The following is a 19341-nucleotide window of genomic DNA, read 5'->3' as shown; positions in this document are numbered from 1 at the left end:
TTAGCCTGCCTACTGAACTGTATAAAATGGCTCTGTATCTGCTAGTTTCATATATATGGGTTCCCCCTTTTCCTCATCTCCTCCTAGTTTTACATGCTTAAGCATTTCCATTTAAATGCAGAGTTTGAATTTATATGAAGGCTTTGCTTAAAAAACCCTACTTCAGCTCCCCAGCCCTCCTTAGGATTTTTTTTACCTATATTAATTCCTCTAATGGAAGGATAACTATCCCTGATTTCTGTAAAGCAGTAGTTCCTCAGATTTCCCTTTCTGGGGCCCCATCGCCATCGTGCAGCAGTTCTCTGTAATGTGTTCAGATAAGATATCCTCTTTTATTTTAAAATTATTTTGGTTTTCTTATTTTCAGATAGCTCCTAGGCCAGGCTTTCTGTTGCTGTTAATGTGATTTGGTGGAGCATCATTTTAAAATCACTGCTCATTGCCAGGAGAGATGGGACCAGGTGCTTCCCATAGGTTAAAAACTATGCTAAAACTATGTATAGGCTCATACTATTTACCACCTTTGAACAGGTATATCAAATGCTTGTACTGAACACAAGAACCATGGTATTGTTTAATTATTGTTTAATTACATGTAATCAAGTAGCCAACTTGGTTTTACCACCACTAATGGAGGTTGTACTTATGCATATATTAATTACGAAGCCATTAAGCTGTCCCGTGTGTGAGGTAGTACTATGAGGAAATGCCTGTTCCCTTCATTTTTAATAAGTTCAGTATACGTTCAGCTAAAAGGGGATCTAAGCTGTGTGTAACCTGTGAGAAACAGAAGTGGAAGTTTGTACATGAAGAAACATACAATCTTTTAAGAGGGAAAATGTATTTTTGTAGATGAGATAAAGGTAGGATTACAGTAAGGATTTTTTACTAGAGTTTTGCTAGATTGTATTTCTTAAGAAGATAGTTGATGGATTAAACGATCATCTGAGATTTTCAGAGTTTGTAAAGACTTTCAGATTTACCCATTCATCATCTCTTGTCTCCATCTAATTATTACAAATCTCTTGCCTCTAAATATTTGTTGCTGCTGGATATTGACTCATCTTCTGCACTAGCTTTGTTCAAAGTATCTATTCCATTTTACAATAAACAACCAAGAAAACATAAAATAGATTAAATTGTGATAAATGCCAAATGCATGAAAATATCCTGCTGAAAATTATGGAAGTTTTTCATGCTTCTCTGTCTCAATTTTTGCACTGATAAAATGGATCTAATAATATTCACATCTCTTACTACTTTATTGTAATGAACAGGCCAAGCCTGGACCTGCTTATGGCCTGTTTGTGACTTTCCTCCTTGCAGGAAATTTGACATTTGGTGGGATGAGGTTTTGTTCAACCAGCTCTTTTGTGGAGACAGTTTCTTCTCTAAGGATGGGGCAGGGCAAAGGATTTGTCCTCACGGCTCTGATCCTGGCAGAGAGATTCTGGGGACGCAGAAGTGATGCAACAAATATGGGAAGGTGCAGAAGGAGTAACTTCAATATTCCCATGGAAAATGTATTTTTCTCATCACCACAATTGCCAACTTTCTTCTCCAAATCCTCTAAAATAGCTCTCTGTGGTGCTCTGGGATACAGCTTTCAGGACAGCATAGAGATTCAGGATTATAGCACTCTCCTTATGCTAAGACCTCCAAAATATAATACTTTGATAACATCTTCACTCTTTGGTGGAGCATAGAGGGTGTCCAGATCACATTTGTTTTCTCTGTGAAATGGCACAGCATCCTCACATGCAAACTGGTGACATTCCAGCTTGACCAGTTTGCTAATAAAGATATGTTGTTAATATTGCTCTTACAGCAAAAACACACTCTATTTTTCCACAGAATTCTGTTCTCAATTTGTTAAGAAATCTTCCTTGAAGGTGGGAATGACATTTTAGAGGGGCTTTTTTCTAATGACCAGCATCAAACAGGCAACCCCACAACAGATGAAGAGGAATGTTGCATTTGTCCTTATGTCTAGGAGAGTGATGCAACTGACTATTCAACATTTAATTTTTCTTTTTTTCCTTGTTTAAGGGTGTTCAAAGTGTCTGTTTCAAGAGCCTTTTCCATGCTCTCATTTTGATTGTGACATTAGGATCTACCTTGTAGCTGGGTCAATGGTTTATTTTACTATTGGTGTGAACTCTGTAACATTTAGCAAGCAGAATGCAGCTTGAAAGACACAAATTTTGAAGTTGCTGGGAATTTGACTGATTTCAATGAAGCCAGGTCTTCATCACAAGTCTGTTAGCATTGTTACAGCCTCATGGAGCTGGATAGGAACAGTTTGGATGTCCACATAAAACAACCAAAAAAAACCCCCACCTTTTTTAGCAATGGCACTTGTCCATTTCTGCATTCCTGGCGAAAATCATCTACATGGAGTTCTTTCAAGGCTGACTTTTGATCCAGTTTCCTGTTTAGTGATAACGTCAAATGCTCTTTATTCTTCTGAAATGCAAAATTAATACTGCACTATTCTAGCCAGTATTAATGCTGCAATGAAGCAGAATTTCATCAAGTTAAACTTTACTGTTAGAAAGATTAAAGGAGAAGGCAGAGGGCCAAATTCTCTGCTGTTGTGTGAGTGTTGAGCTAGACAATCCATTGACATCAAAGAAATTGGTATTTATCCTAGTGTAATCAAAACCAGAATTTCTCACACAGATTTTTCTATATATTTTTGTTAACTCTCGAAATATAGGACTATAATAATCCTTCTGTTCCTAGTGACGCACAAACAACAGTCCCAGTGGCAGTCACATTACAGTGGACTACGGAGGTGCGGTTTGGATTGTCTGCGTGAAAGTCCTCAGATAACTGTGGTCCAAATTACTTGCAGTGCACAGACAAGCTCATTAATATGTAAGCTACTGTAACTACGCCTTATGCTTCCCAGAAGCTTGCTGCCCACATTTTTAAGGAGAAACCCAAGCTATTCAGTGAAGACATACTTGTCAGTGCTCTGCTTTGGCTTGTCATTGCAAAAATGTGCTTTGTCAAAATGCAGTATATATGGATAGAAGAAATACATTTGGGCTCCATGTCTTTGGGAAAGGGGGTTGTGTCTAAGCTGTCGGTGGGGTGTCACAACGTGGTGCATCCAGCCACCATCCTGGGCATCCTCTGCATCCCCGGGGTGAGAGCACCTCACTGCTGGTCCCCACCCTACAGCCTCTGGGACATTCCTGCAGCTGCTTTCCAGTGAAATCCCACGCCGGCAGGGTGACTCACATCAGAAGACATTCCAGAAAGAAGAATAATTATGCCGTTGCTGGAATTGATGTAATGATGTTTTTCAGGATGCTTTAATAGACATGAGTGATGTTTTGGCAGGCAACCGAAATAACCGTGGATATCTGATTGCATTACCAACGGCTACCAAGGGCATCTCTGGGGAAAGAGACGTTACTTAAGGTACTTTCTCCATATTTTTAACTTGCTGGAGCTAACTTTTAGCGTAGTACAGGGTTCTTTTTCAGAAGACAGACATGTTGGAGAGCTTAACCAAGACATATAACAAACTGAACTCTAAACATACACAGATTCCAAGAGACAGGCCTGTGTAAACAACATCATAATTCCCTGGGTTATGTGCTGTTTAAAATAACATTCAGCTATGCATTCACCTCAAAAGATTGCCACTTAACAGCATTGTTTCTTTTTGTAATCTTTATTGTTTAGGTTTATTATGGCTCTCATTTCTTTCTCCCCTAGAAAACATAAACAATTCCCTCCTTCGCCCCATAAGCAGGACGCCCATGTCCTGGCAGAGCTTCCTCCACACTGTGGCCGGCTGAAAAGATAACGGATGGGACTATGTTGAGCCCCTTTCTCCCAGAAATAAGTTTATTCTCCCTGTCTATGTGTGTTTTAATACCATGATGATGTTTCTTGTTATTAATGATTACCACCGGTGTTTAAACACATCGGTTGGAATTGTGCTCTTGTTCAACATCCATATAGTTCTGCCAAGGGCCCATTGCCTTCATTTAGGTTATATATTAAAAAAAAAGAAATAATAACAATTTAAAAAAGCCCTGCACATGGATGTCCCTGGGTTTGTTTCGCACAGCCGTGTCGTTTAGCTGCTCTCTGCAGGTAAATAGGTCTTTTTCTTGGTCTGGCACGTTGCTAAGCCTTCACACTTGGCTGGGCTCGAGGTGCGTTTGTGCAAAGGCAGATTGTTTTAGTTAACATAATCAGTGAACTCACTGTTCTACCTGGATGTCTGGGAGAATTGCCAAGAGATTTCCCAACATTTCAATCAGAGGCAGGGGCTATAAAGCTGTCAGTTTTCTTGTAGGCCAATTTGCCTTTGCCATGATTCTAACGTTGTGCTCATTTATAAAGAAATCAGCCCAGGTCTTTTGGTGTAATATTTTATGCTGGTTTCAATTTGAAAAAGAATTATTTCTTTTTCTTTCTTTCTTCTTTTTTTTTTTTAAAGATGTATTTTGAAAAAGCATTTCCTGACACAGAAAAATGCCCCACTTTAAGATTCTGATACAATAGTGATTTTTTATTTTAAATAATTAAGTAATATTCCTTTTATTTTCCCAGTAGTGAAGCTGAGCTCCTTTCAAATATTCCACCAGCCCCAAGTAAATCTGTTCTTAAACAAAGAAATGGAGTTACTCAGGTCAAATGTTCAGGGTGATCTTAGTCTGCATAGTAATTACAATCAGGGATATGTTAAACTACCTGAGAATAATTCACTTCCACAGGAAAAAAAGTGTACCCACAAGTTTATGGTTTGCAGGTCATTGTCGTCTACCCTACTTTCACCTGCTGTAATAAATTCTGGTGAAATATCTACTACTCAGTACTGAACTTAAAGATTTTTTTTCCCAAGCTTTCAATATTTACCACCTTGTGCCAGATTACATCATGTAACCTTCCACAACATTGTGACACTTTTTTAGTTGATGGGATGCAGAGGAGCAGGGGACAACATCCACTTGAAATTTCTTTGATGTTCCCCACGGGAAGTTTCTCAATATTTGGTCAATTGGATGTTTTTCAAGTGTTTCATTGTGGTCAGAACCTGGGACAACCATCTGCTATTTTTGCAAGTTGGAGATGAGAAAGATGGACCTGTTTCTTCTGCTCTGCCATGATGAGCAGTTGCAGGGATGATGCTAAGTGCATGGACCTGGTAGGACAGGCAGGTGATGCCACTAAATGCTTTTTGCAAGAGCACTCATGGTTTGGAAGTTTTGGGTTCCTGAGTGTCAGCATCCCAAGAACATGTTGGTGTGATGAAGGATGATGATGGTGACCCTGGGAGACAGGAGAAGACAGGCTGGGAGAACTGGTAGTAAAGCCAGGTGGAGCATCACCTGTCACTGGACAATTTCACTCGCATCAGGAGCATATCAAGTCTTGACAAATTCACCTGTCAGAGGCTTCGCACAGTTGATTTATTTGCCAGGACAGGTGGAGAGCTGCCTGCGTTTATCCGTGAGCGAAGTGACATGAGAAGAGGCACATAAAAGAAGTTCTGCCTCTGATTGCAACAGTGAGAGCGCGACTGTTACAGCGCTGCAAATTAGCAGGCAGTTTTAAAACAGCTCCCAAGCACTGAAATTAAAAGCACTTAATACAGGAATCATATTCTCTAGCTAAGGCACAACGGGACTCTGGTGAATTTAGTTTATAATGCTTCTGTGTTGTAACAGAAATTTGTCTTTTTGAGGCAATCAGGGGAGCCGCATTACAGCAGGACTTGCAAAGATTCGTGTTTGCATCTAGTGGCTGCAAGTGCATTAACTCTTTCATGTGAATTTCTCTGCAAGTGTCATGGTTTCTTCTATGCAGAATTCAGTGGACCTCCAGAAAACCATGTTCAATTCAAGGTGAGTAGGACAAAGGTACAAAAATCTGCCTTATACTCATTTCTTGAAGATAAAAAGGCTTTCCATCATGGAATTATATGAGTAAAGATATATTGGACTGTGTCCTCTTGGAGTAATTTGTTGTGACTTTAACAAGTAAGCAACAGTCGGCCTGTGGTGATGTGGCTCAGATAACAACTGGATCCACGAACGTTTAAATCAAGAGTGTAATTTTTGAAATATTATTATTTTCCAGAAGAAATAAAGTAGTCTTACATTATTCTTTTTTTTTCTACCAAGAATGATATTTGGTAGGAATGACAGCCTTTTTTTCCCCTTTCTCTTGAATGCTGGCGAACACACCACAATGCTGTGTATTGTAATGAGACAGCAGAGAAGATGACTCCCATGCTCATTACTGTTTCATTACTTGGTGATCGTGAGAGCTTATTTCCATCAGTGCCTGATTTCTATATTATCAGGAAAAGGGCAAGGTCTTTGATGTTCTGAAACATTCTTCAGCAGTACTAGAAAACTACTTGTTTTCTTCCTTTTCAAGGATACGTCAGTGGTTTATAATTGATCCATAGCAGATCTTTCAGATTTAACCTTAGGTCATATATAAAATATTAAATACGGCCATTATAGAGACTATGCCTTTTTAGAAAACTGTATGGGTGTTAGCCTTTATGTCCTAGACAAATTCCTATTTGGGTAATTAAATTTTGCCTGCTTTCATTTTCCATGCAATTTTAATTGGCTACAGTATTTTTCACTTCCAGTGCAAAGTGATAGTGCATTGTCCTGTGTTGTAAAGGAGTTAATATGTGCTGAGCTAGAGGTTGCTGCCCTTCGGTAGTAAAGTGAATCTGTTACGTATGTTTGAAGAAACGAGCACAGAAAAATGCCTAATCCTCTTGAAATAGGGTACAAAATTTGTCAGATGTTTTAGCATGTTGTAAAAGTTTAAAATTACATTAGTGGCATCCAAGTTATCACATACGTATCCTACAAAGCAGATTTTCATAGTGTTCAAATATTCGGTATGCAGCTCATCAGATTGCATTTACCACCGCTACAAAAGGGAAAGGAATCAATACATATGTAAATGTGACTCTGGTTTAAAGACCTGTTATTGGTTTTACTTTCACCATGCTGAAAGACATTGGAAACTGCAACAGCGGGTTGGCTTCTCTCTGCCACCAGAGCAAATGGAGCACACGGCTCACCAGAAGATGAGCACAATGAATCAAGGGCTGGTGTGAATCATTTGCAGAAGATCTTGTTCCATCTTGAGGAGGTACCTAGAGATGGAACTCATTTGAGAGGTTTTCCTGCATGTTGGAAATCACATAGATTGTTTAAACATTTATTATGGATTATATATCATGGATAAAACTTGTTTTTTTTTTTTTTTTTAAATTAGGCAATAAGTATTGCCATTAGCACTAAGCTTTGTACAATTTAGGAAATCTGAGTCAGTTATCTGAGGCTGTGAGGTCCATTTTTCTCCATCTGTAGAAAATCATACAGGTCATCTAGCATTATACTTTTTAGTTTTCTCCTCTTGAAGGTAAAACCAGATCCAAAATGTTCACCAAGTCTGAAAAAAAGAGCAGACAAATAACATATTCACTAAGTGGCAGTCCTTGAAGTTGTTTACATTCATATATATCAATAAAATCAAAAGCCGGGTGTTTTTCTTCATTCTCTCCTTTGTACAATGTATTTGTTTCCTTTGAAAAGATTTGGCACTGGAGAGAATAATGATTGAAATCCCGAAGCTGACAGAATTTGACCCTGACAAGGCCTGAGAAATTTGGCTGATCACAGCAAAGGAGCGAGACCAAGGGTGAAGTGCAGAAGGGTGTTGCAAGGATGTGAACCACTCTTGGGTAACCCCAAAAGATGTTAATTGCTCCGAGGTGACATGTCCTCCATTAAACTTTGCTCACCCTGATGTAGGGTGTGGAAACCTGGCAAAGGCAAAGAACACGAGGGGGATTTTGCATTGGTTTGCTAACAGATGCCTGAGGGGGATCAGCAAGGCCCATGTGGACAGACGTAAGGATTTAAACCACTTAGGAGATAAACAGGTAGTAAGAGAAGGAAGATGTGAGAGAGAACAGAGACCTGCTCTGCTATCGGTGTGGAGAGCAAAGGTTGCACGCATTAGGTAGCTGGGGTTAGGGAGAAATAGTCCTAAATCACAAAGGAGCCTCAATGTCTGATGAAGAGATTAACTCCCAAGCCTCCAAGAAAGCGCCTGCCCATGGTGCAGTTATAAGCATGAATTTATGTTAAAATGCAGAGTATTTTGTAGAATCAAAATCTCAGGGAAGAAATTCTTGTGCATGAAATACAGATAGGTGATCAATAGGTAAAGTTATTAATGAAAATATGATCAGAGAATATTTTGCCTTTTAAATTCATTATTAAATAGCCACAGTGGACTTTTGGTTTGTTTGTGCTGAGGAACCCAAGAGAGATCCTCCAGAATATTTGAGGACAATCTATGGGGATTTTGGCTCCCGTCTGTAGCTTTCCTCTTGGAATTTAGTTTTCATGCTTTAATCTGCGCATCACTTTAGGTCATTTATTATCTTATTAAATGGAGCTCCCTTCACTGCTCCTGCATCAAGTTTTATGGGAATAAACCCACAAAGCATCATGAACAATGCTATGCTTTGTAGGCTAAAACAATGCAAATGCAACTTTTAACCTTGTGTTTATGAAAATAACAAGCATCCTATTTTTTTAGGTTCGTGTGTATGTTCCTGCATGTTAGATGCTATTTTATGGCACAAAGCACCACGATGGTGAAATGCCATGATGTGGCACATACCACCCAGCTCCCCAAGAGTGCTCATGAGATGACTTGGCTTGGAGAGCAGTCTACAAAGCTGGTGTTGGCCTTTCAATATCAATCGTTCTGTTTACCACCATATTTAAGTGAATGAGGAGATCTGTAGTCCTCTCCACTGCCCCGTTTCAGCCAGTTGGCTCTTGAAAACCAGCAGCAAATTGGTCTGTGTTGTCTCCAGGTCAACACTGATGTGGGAAAGGATTAGGAACAGTAAAGAGAAAGGGAAGCCCCATGTCCTTAGGATACATCCATCTTGAGCATGTTTAGATGTCGGTTGGGATCCCTGGTGCTTTGCTAGTGAGGCATCCCAGGACCCTGTGCTGTAAGTCATCGCTGTGAGCATCTCTCCCATCGAGGAGGAGCAGGACCCGCATTTGAGCTGTTTCTGGCACTGTTATCTCACTGGGTATGGGGATGGCTGAGATATTTGCTGTTGGTAAAGGATGAGAACTCAGCAGCAGTTTCTCACTACCTTGTTCTTGGTTCCACAAGCCCAGGAACTTGCAAATTCAGAGATCTTTAATAAAGTATCCTCAGAGGAATGAGAAGGGAAAAAAAATACGTTGTGGACCCCTTAGTCCTATACAATAACTGCTTGGTCACTTGGATATTTAGCAGCATTAATGAAATGGAGCCTCAATTACATCCTCAAGAGCAAGGAAATAATATCGGTCCGTCTCCCTTCCCTCCCCACACAATTTGCAGATGGGGTAAAGGTAGCGCAGCAAGGAGGGGGCTGATGATTTCTCATATGATGAGATGGCATGTATTTCCCCTTCTCTCTCTTCCCCTCCGCCTGTCCCAAATGCCTGAAAATGTCACTTTTTGTCTGAGTATCTTTCAATACACTGACGTAGAGCATCTGGAAAAAACAAAGTTTTTGATCTGAAGTAATAGTCTCTGAGAATTCATCGAATATAACATTTCTTTTTCTTTCCAAACTTTTTTTTTCTGTATCAGATTCCCAAATTGTTAATCTTTCAACTACTATATGACTCTATTATGACTCTGTCCAGTGATTAACGTGGGCTTAATAACTTTGTCTGGTGAACGTTGGTGTAAAGGAGTGACTGCTGCTGACTGCGTCCCTATTAATGATGCATTTTGATTGGTTTGGAGAGCAATTCATTGTTTGCTTCACCTACTCAGAAACAGCTTTTCTGTGAAAAGACAGAGTAAGACTGTATTTTTAGGAACAATCTGTTTTCTGTCTGTAATTAATCTGTTCCGGATTGTTTGGCTACTTTGGTCGGTGTATCACAAACTAGACTATTATGCTCAAAGTTACTTTTGGGACATTCAGTAACAGCTGCTTTTGAAAGCACCAAGAGCAACCCCTGTAAATCACTGTGGTTTTGAGTAACTATCTAGCTTTGCTCGAACCATGCCAGGTTTCTGTAACAAGCTGATGAGCTATCACAGGGTAAAAAAACGTATCCTTGATTCACACCTCTCTGGTGTAAATCCTGTTCCAATTTTCAAAACACCTTGCTATAACAGTGTTGGACAGAGGAATTCTTGAGGCTAAGTGACATTTACAGCCTATGATACTAGTGTATCTGCACTGTGTATCCATCAACATTTGGCATTTAAGAAAATCTGCTCATCCTTGCATCGCCTGTTAAACACTCACTCTATTAGAAAAAAAGAAAAGAAAATCATCCTCTTCACATTTGAATTTTTAATGGGCAAAAAGGGGGTCAGTTTGACTGCAATGGCATGAAATCAGCCCCAAATGACCTCAGGCAATTGTACACCTGGAAGCAAAAGGTGGGTTAAAGTGACATTTTTTGTGTGTGTCCACAAGTCAATGCTGGAATAACTTGCACTCTTCAGCGTGCGCAGCTGTATTATCCCGGGGCAGGTTTTGGCACGGTGTGACTACACATCTGTCAGATCGCTTGGACATCCATAGGCAAAATGTAGCACTCGGGAACATCGTGTGGATTTGGGATGTTTCCTGCAGGACCTGGGAAGTGCAGAAGGACGATGGGATCGCGTTCTCACCGCAGCCAGCGCTCCTCGCTGCCCATCACCCTCTGCACGCTGAGGAACAGGACAAAAGCACTTCTGTCCACAGGTGATTTTAGACTCTGCTTCAAAACTTCATTCTTAAGTCAAAAACACTTTTTTGTTGTTTTTTTTTTTTTTAGTTCGATGCATTCTTAATTTAAAACTGCTTGTGCGATCTCTCTGGTTTATTCCAAATAACAGTCCCCAGGGGGTGTTTGAATTCATGTTAAGGACATACAGGTTTGTCTGACTTGGTTTGTTTTTTGGGAACGTAAGCTGAGCATTCAACTATGATTGCTGAAAGCTAATCTAGGGCTTTGGCCATGGGTCAGGTTCCTTTTTTTTCCCCTTCTACTTCCTATGTTGCTTCAGCCATTTCTATGTCATCTTTTCTTCCTGGGCTATCATGCTGTAGTGGTTCAGCTCCTTATTTTATTATGTCCTCAAAACTGATGGCATTTCCAAGGTGATCTGCTTTGTGGCTTCTTCTCCAGAGCTCTTCATACCCTCTCTGTGCTTTGCCATGGCCTGGGCTGGAGCTGGAGCCCTGAAACCAGGTGGTTCCTGCACCTGCCTCTGCCACTTGCATCCGAGATCGCTGCCACATCTTTTAATGCATAATACATTTTGGGATGCAGTTTGTGTGCTACTCTGTAAATTACGGTTGTATTGTTCATACAGCAAATAAATTTTTAATTCATAACCCTGGGACAAGTGAAATGAGCACAATTTTTCTTTAATTTTTGTAAAGCGAGGGTGAATGCAGCAGAGTGGAAAAGGTTTTTCTTCTTCACAGAGTCGCGTTGCAGCGTTGGGGGCTGAGTCGTGCGTGTTGGTGGAACGAGATGCAAGGCAGATGCGCTCGCTTTGATCAGTTTTGGGGGGGGTTTGTGCGGTGGTGTAGCTCACAGTGGAGCTGGCACAGCTTCCAGGCCTGGGGTTAAGTTGCTCAGTTTGGTTCAATTGGTAATTAATAAAAGCAATGGCCAATTTGACTTTATACCATGTGTCTGCCTGTGTGGAACCTGGCACACACAAACCCTGTTTCTACCGAGCAAGATGGTCAGTGTATTTATTTTTTTGATGTGCACATTATTTTTGGAACATGTGAAGTTTTGATCAAGGGGAAGAAGCCTCCTGAAATAAGTTTAAAATAGTCGTTAAACGTGACTTTCAAAACGTTTATTAAGTTCTGGTATAGATGCGTCTCCTGTAGCTTCCAGATTTTGAGTAGACAGGTCCATCAGAGCTTCAGGACAACATCTCAGCAGTTGGGTTGTCTCGTAAACCCAGGAGGGGCCATCACCAATTTGGTGCAAGACTTTCCACCCCCCACAACCCCTCCAAAGAGGAACATCTGCTCCTTAGCATGCTGCTCATTTCCATGGCAGGACTCCAGTCGCTCTTCCAACACGGAGCTCGGCAATAGTAGCGCTGGTGTCTGAGCTCTGGAACAAACCAAGTGTTTTGCGGGTGCTTTTGTGTGCCATGAGTTATTTCTACTGTGCGCTTATTGATAATAATGGGCATTCATTATGATGAGAGAGCCTTTTTGCTCAGGAATCATCACAGTGCATGCTGTAAATGCATCGTGACAATAGTTTGCGTTTGTATATTATGGAGTTGTAATATGTATTTATTTATGTTTATAAAACCGTAATACCAAATGCATACTAAAAAAAAAAAACAACCAACAAACCAACCAACCCTTAGGAAATTGCATGAACAGTAGTTCCATTTAAAATATCATATCTTGGCCAATTTTGTTATGTCCAAATATCCTAGTCACATTGTAGACTAACAGCCTGCCAAATTTCGCTTAAAAGCACAGCCAATTTTTAAGTTACAGAAGCACAAAGAGCAGTGGAATGTTCTTTTTTAGGACTCCTCTAACTTAAACAAAAATTATAAGGTTTTTATTGTTTTGCTTAAATCCAAGGGAAAAAAATATTTGCTGCAACTCAGCCTGGATCACACTGCAAAATTCAGCATTTGGCTGTCTGCACAACTATGCTGCTTAAAACAAGCTGATTTGCTTGCTGGAAGTTCAAAGCCGGTGTAATATATATCTATTAGTAAATGTGAGTCAGCTGGAGGAATTTGTATTAATGGAATCTAGTTTTATTTTTTATTTCTTTATTCCCATAGTCCCTCAAAGTAGAGCAGTTCTCCCACTGAACTATTAGCTTGAGATACTTTCCCCACTGACTCCTGTTCTGAATTGGGGTCTTTCCAGATGCTTTAACTTGCTCTTTTCAGATTGTAGCAGGATGTGTTGTCTCACAGTGCAATGAAGTTTCATATAATCTGAAGTAAGAAATGCTGACTGATTTTTGCTCCTGTCAGTGGTGGTCAGGAAATGCTATTAAAATGTCTTAAAGGGAAAAAAAAAATATTCAAATTGTGGACATCATAACCCCAAATGTTGCATGAAAGAATGGCAATGTTTTTATTTTAACTAAGGTTTTGTTGTCAGGAAAAAGAAAAGGATCTGCTTTTAAGATTTCTCATCTACATACTTAAAATCATTTTCCACCGGCATCAAAGGAACAAATGCATAGATTCATTAGAATAATTACAAGGGAAAAAAAAAAGAGAGAGAGAGAGAAAAATGGAGTCAGTGTGTTAAAATCTCCGTTTTAGCTCAGTATAGTGCGGGGTGGGGGGGGAACAGTTAATTAGGATGGCAAAAGACAGCACTGAGAAAATGTGCTGAGTGACAAAGGTGGCAGAACTCATCAAAGATTTGTATTGAGTAAGTTATAAACATCCCTGTAAGACGGCTTAAAAAACCAAAAGTATATATATATATATGTATGTATATAAAAGCCCTCGTAGCAATCCCCATCGCTTGGTTAGAATATTTCCAAAAGGTTCCGGTTGTAAAATGGTATTTATTTGTACTTGGCTTGTCCCTGTCCCCCGTCCGCGCCGCCCCCAGCGCCGCGAGCTGCCCCGTCTTTATTCCCAGCCCCGAGCCCGCGTGGCCAATCCAGGCGGCAGGACCAGCGCTCGGTCCTGAGCTCCAAATGTGATTCCAGCCCTTGACAGGGGGGATTATAGGAAACAGATGACTTACGCTTCTAATTTGTGGCCTTAAATTGCAAACAGAATTTCAGGAGTCGAGCGGAGTAATAAATGGCAATAGAGAAAGCCACACACAGCCAAATCAGTATGTGGTGGTTGTAGGTTAAACTAAATAGGAAGAGACAGGTTATGATGGTTTAGTGTATTACAGAGAAGAAAGTCTTAAATTACTAGTGCTGAGAGGTATTGCACTATGGCAGACAGTATTGCATTGTGTAGTCTACAGATATCACGAGCAGAACAATAAAAAAGCAGGTTTAGCATAAAACCTGTTGCTGGACAAATCTCTTTTTTTTTTTCCCTCCCCCTTAGAAATGGAAGCTGTGTTTTATGTTTGTTTTGACCTTAACTATATGCTTGCCCCTTAACATCTGTTTTCTACTGTTGCAGTTTTTCACACCAAATTAACTGTCAAGGCTTCAGATAAAATAAGTTTAAAATACTTCCAAATTATTTCTTGTTGACTTTCAGGACTAGGAGAGTGTCCTGTTACTCTTTCTGTCCTGGATTGCAGCGCTTCTCTCTTGCAGGCATAAAATACACACCGTTAAACATTTTCAAACGATTAAAAATTAGAATGGCAGAGTTTAAACATCCCCCCCATCCCTTTTTTTTTCTGCTTATGGCAGTTCTGCGAGCCGCTGCTTTTTGTGTAATGGCATCAGAGCGTGTTTTGCAGGAGGTTTTTTTGCGCTTTCATGCTAGATCTGCTGACTTCTTTTGTTATCATTTGTAGCTCCTGGTTCTGAAAAGCTTCGGCGTGTTTATTTAATGATGATTTGTATCAAAAGCTTGCTCCACGGTGTTAATTGGTGCATGCTCCTTGTAAGCCTTAAATTATAAAGATATATTCTTAGAACCCAGAGCAGTCTCAGATCTGATATGCGGACGACTAATGTGGGATTTGCTTCTTTTTATTTTGCTTTTTTTCATCTCAGTACAAGAGGGAAGAAGAGATGGGGAATATGCTTAAAGGTCTGGAGGAATAGCTGGTACCACGAAGGCATATGTCAATTGTTAGTATTTCTTAAGCCTCTTGATTTGAAGATGTATTTAAAAAAAAGAAAGAAAAAAATGGAATGAATCTTTGTCAATATGTGATCTCTGGAGTCTCTGGAAGCCGTTAGAAAAACATTCCCATTACACACCAAGTAACACGGTGGTATTATCCTACCACCCAGATAATACCGCCCTAAAATGACAACTGGCCAGACCTACAAATAGCATTAACCCAAAGATTTAAAACACAAGAGGGAAAATAACCCTTTGGCTCCCCGGTACTTTGCATCGCTGTGCCATACAGGGCATTAATCTGTGCAACCTGTGGGCTCCTTTAGTCTTTTGCAGCACCACGACAGGGTCCAACGTTGACATTTCGTTCCAGGCAGCGGAGCCTGCCTGCATTTGAATGAACATAACTGTTATTATTGCGAAATGATTATTGTTTTAAGCAGGTCTTTTGACTATCATTGGAGATGACTGGCTAAATACATTTTGATTAATCACTTGCAAAAATTATGCTTGTTAGAGCTGTTTTATATTCTCTGTCGCTGTGTTCTCACTGTAGGTTGTAGCTACTTCTTTACAGCTGAAGATTTTTTTCCCTTTAAGTCACCTGGTGAGAAAGGAAAACAAATCTTAGTTGAAAGCTTTTGTCTGCGAGACAGAGTCCTCTTTTCATCCCTATGTCCTTTAAAAAAATGCTCAATTATTGTCTGTGCCATAGAGGAAAGAATGGGGCCTACATAGGACCTGGACCTTTTCAGACAGGAGATGGCTTTTGTTTTTGCACCCCATCAACACCACTCACCTAATTAAATCTGATATCTCTGGCTGAAGCAAAATGATTTGTTAATAGTTCTTTGGGAATTTCCTTAATGAGTTTAGATGTCTTTTGTATGGTACATGTGGGGGTATTTTTGCAAATGGAGCTGAAGAAGAAAAAAGAAAAAAAAATGAAATAAAATGGGGCAAAGAGAGGGGAGAAAGAGCAGCAAAGCGGGGAGCAAGGTGTGGGCTGCCGGCGGGTCCTGGTGGGCTGCAGCCGGTCATTAGCTGGGGACACGCGGCAGAAGATGCTGGGGAAGAGCCCTCCCCATCCCACCCAGCCAGGGACATCTGTCAGGGACTCGGCTGTTACACCTTGATCAGGCCCAGACAGTGACACCATTTTCTTTAACAAACACCAGCAGCTTTTCTTTCTCCTTTATTTTAACATTTCTCAGGGGTTGGATTCCCTTTCTTCTCCTGCTCTGCTGAGAGTAAAAGGAGCTTGTTAACTTGCTTAGATATTTTGACTGCTGATGCACTTTGGCCACTTGCCTGTGGTAACAGTGTCAAAGCATTGCTTGGGATAATTGCTATATTTGCAGTCTGAAGAGTGCTCCGACTTAGTGTTCAAGCTGCTGAATAAAAAAGAAATTGTCATTTTGGAAGAAATCTGTGAATTACCCTCCCAGTTAAAAAAGCGCACAATTTTCAAAATGCCTTTTCCCCTTGTATTCGAGCATAATGTTATGCAGATAATTAACATTTTAATAAATCGCTTAAAATATGAGATAGCAGCTTAAAAGGCTTTGGTTTCAGTAGGGTTTTGGTTTGTTTTTATTTTTAGCTTTGGGGATTAACCACTATGGGGCTCTATTTCTTCATTCTGTGCATACCCAAAAGTACCCACCGGTCCATAAAAATACCGCGCGCTTCTAGCTGGGGGTTTTCAAAGGATGCAGGATGAAGCCCGTAGGTTTTGCCAAGTTTACTGGTCTTCCTACTTTCACACTTTGAACTAGTACTGTAAAATATCAGTGTTCTTGTAATTATGAAATAACTGGGATATTAAAAATATTAGTTACATTGTCAATTGTGTCTCAAGTCATACTGCATATGGATAGCCTGTGACAATTTTTTGATAGCCCTTCATTTAGTAAAGACGTGAATAATTTATACATGCTCTCATGTCATCCATTTTCCAAGTGGAAATTGAGACTATAATAGAATTTAATTGTATGAATACGTATAAGAAATGGCATCTTTAAACTATATTTGTTATGCAGTACACCTTTCTGGCATGTTTGTGTGTCCCATTTGTTGTGTCATCTCTTTTCTTCGAAAGACCAGGGCAGACACCGTGAGCAAGCTTTGGTCTAGGAAAATGTCCAGGTTTCTTGCAAACTCACTCAATGCCCTCAAGCTTCTTCTGCTCCACCTTCAGCAGGGGCACCTGGTAGGATCATGTCTGGTAGCAGCAAGGGGTTGGAGCCCAAGGACTGTGGTCCGTAGAGTCAGGTCAAGACAACCGTCAGCAGCTCAGGGCGAGCAGAGGAAGAGATGCTCCAGGCAATCACTGCTTCTTGTGACCCCTTTTTTTCAAGTTTGTCCAAAAGCTGTAAAATAGAAAATGAAAAAAAAGATACTTTCTGCTAGACTGCAGCATGTTTCAAATCCTACTCTTCTTTACATTTCAAAATTGCACTGAAGCTACGGTATCATAGCACCTAGGCAATATATAGTAGGTTGAACCTGTCTGGAAATCCATAATTTAGTCCAATCTAGAGAAACTGAATGATGAGAGGCTTGAAAGAACCTTTCCAATACCCGTCCTCAAACCCCAGTTAATCCCCTGAGCAATTACCAGCGTTAGCAGCCCCGCCGCTATTCCTCCCTTACCTGTCTTATGTTTCAACCCTGTTGCATCTGGCTCCTGTCATTTTATGGCATACTGATAAACAGCTGTTGATTTAATCAAAATTACTTCAGTTGGAAGCCAGGACAGCGCTTGGCCCTAGGAAATCTTGCACGGAAACACCTAGCAAAATTACTCATCCTGCGTTTTTCTGTTGCTTGTAGGCTTCAAAGCTCACCCGCTCTAATGTGAAGTGAAGCATATTTTGCTCTACTGCCTCCAGATACCTTGTGTGGCTGCCTGATGCACTCTGATGCGCATTTTACCTGGCATTTGGGAGTATTTATTGAACACAGGCATGATTACTTCTCTTAACAGTGTTAATTCGGAAAAAATGCTGAGCTCTTCCGTAAAGTGCCGATTGCTCTGCTGAGGGACAAGGTGGGAACGGGGAAAGGTATCTGGTGTGGTGGAGGGTCCCAGCTGATGTGACCTGAGGCTGTTGTTGGGTAGGGTTTAATGTGCATGACAAATTCGCTGCTAACAAAATTGTTCAGGGGGGGAAGGGAAGGAGATTTTACTCTAGGTTACATGGATTTAAATTCACAACAGTTCCAGAGACTTCATTTGTTATCGGAAATTTCAAAGGTGGGTTAGGTCAGAATTTGGCTGCCTGTGGTTCGGAGTGTGTCCTGCTCAGTGAGGGAAACCCTGTCCATTTTAACTCCTCTTTTATTTAATTCTTTATAATTAGCTTTTTTTTTAAAAAAAAAAAAAAAAGAAAAAAACAGGCAAAGCAAACCAAATCCCCTAAAACCCATTAAGAAAAGAGAAATAAAAAATAAAGAAATAAACCACCCCCCCAAAAATTCCAAAAGTTAAATAGTATGAAAGAAAAGCTCCTTTCTGTTAGGGTAGGATCACCAGGACTGGGATAAGCCCCTTGCAATATTATACATATTTGAAACATGAGAGCTATTGTTTTGAAGCTTTACTATGTTATTGTCCTGCTTGTCTGAGTAAGAAGCGTGTATCTCTGGTGGATGGAGGTTAGCTAAGTAAGTCATGCATAGATGGAATTTATTAAGTTTGCATGGTAGTGACAGCTGTGAGTGGGAACAGTAACTCTGAACGTGCCAAGGGCTGAGAAAGGGAAGGAATTTTCATATGTGTCTTAAAGGAAAACGGTGGGGTAATTGTGAAAGCTCTTCTAATCACTCCATCTCATTACCAAGGGGGAAAGTCACTGAAATTATTTTTAAAGTGTAATAGTCTGGTAGAGGGGTGTCTTTGGACAATGTCACCAGGCAGAGGAGGACAGGGAAGAGTTGGGTTCTGTTAAGAACCACTGAAAACTAGAAAATTTAATACAAATCCGTTCAAATAGAGTTATAAATATACATCAGAGCAACGTAGCAACTGTTATCTGTTAAACTGGCTAAAAATGTTTTTTAAATATAGAATTAACTTCCAAATTGCTTCCTAGCTATCTGATCTTCAGGACCTTCTTGTGGAAACACTTTTTTTTTCTTCTGCTGCTCTTATTTGCATTCCTGCTCTGCCTCCCGTGATGAAATTCACCTCCGCTGCCGGATCATTCAAATGGCAGCTGTCACTCAGAGGGTGACAAATTCCCCTTGCTGGGGCTGATGCTGGCAGCTCCATGCGTGCGAGTGACACGCAGCTCATGGGGATGGCCAGGAGAAAGGTCAGCCTGGCTGCCCGGGGTGCAAACCCAGGCAGAGACATGGGTTGAAACACCAGGAAATAGGGAAATAATTATTAATAGCCCACCTGATATTAAGTCACCTTATCTCCTATATATATATATATATATATATTTCTTTTTTCTCTGGTTGTGGTGGTTGAAGCCAAGCAAGAGAACCCATCTGGAGAAGGGA

The 19341-nt window shown here is 40.4% G+C and overlaps 1 long non-coding RNA gene across 1 annotated transcript in view; it reads left to right on the top strand.

Moving 5' to 3' along the window:
* Positions 1-12660, top strand: part of LOC110360151 (uncharacterized) — a 52877-nt gene extending 40217 nt beyond the window's left edge. The window contains exons 11-12 of the long non-coding RNA XR_010473956.1: positions 3352-3432; positions 5714-12660. This is a non-coding gene — a long non-coding RNA (uncharacterized LOC110360151). The remainder of the gene's footprint in view (positions 1-3351; positions 3433-5713) is intronic.
* Positions 12661-19341: the final 6681 nt, after the last annotated feature.

This window comes from Columba livia, chromosome 7, assembly GCF_036013475.1.
Source record: "Columba livia isolate bColLiv1 breed racing homer chromosome 7, bColLiv1.pat.W.v2, whole genome shotgun sequence".
NCBI classification, from domain to species: domain Eukaryota; kingdom Metazoa; phylum Chordata; class Aves; order Columbiformes; family Columbidae; genus Columba; species Columba livia.
This window is presented reverse-complemented; position numbering and strand designations above follow the sequence as displayed.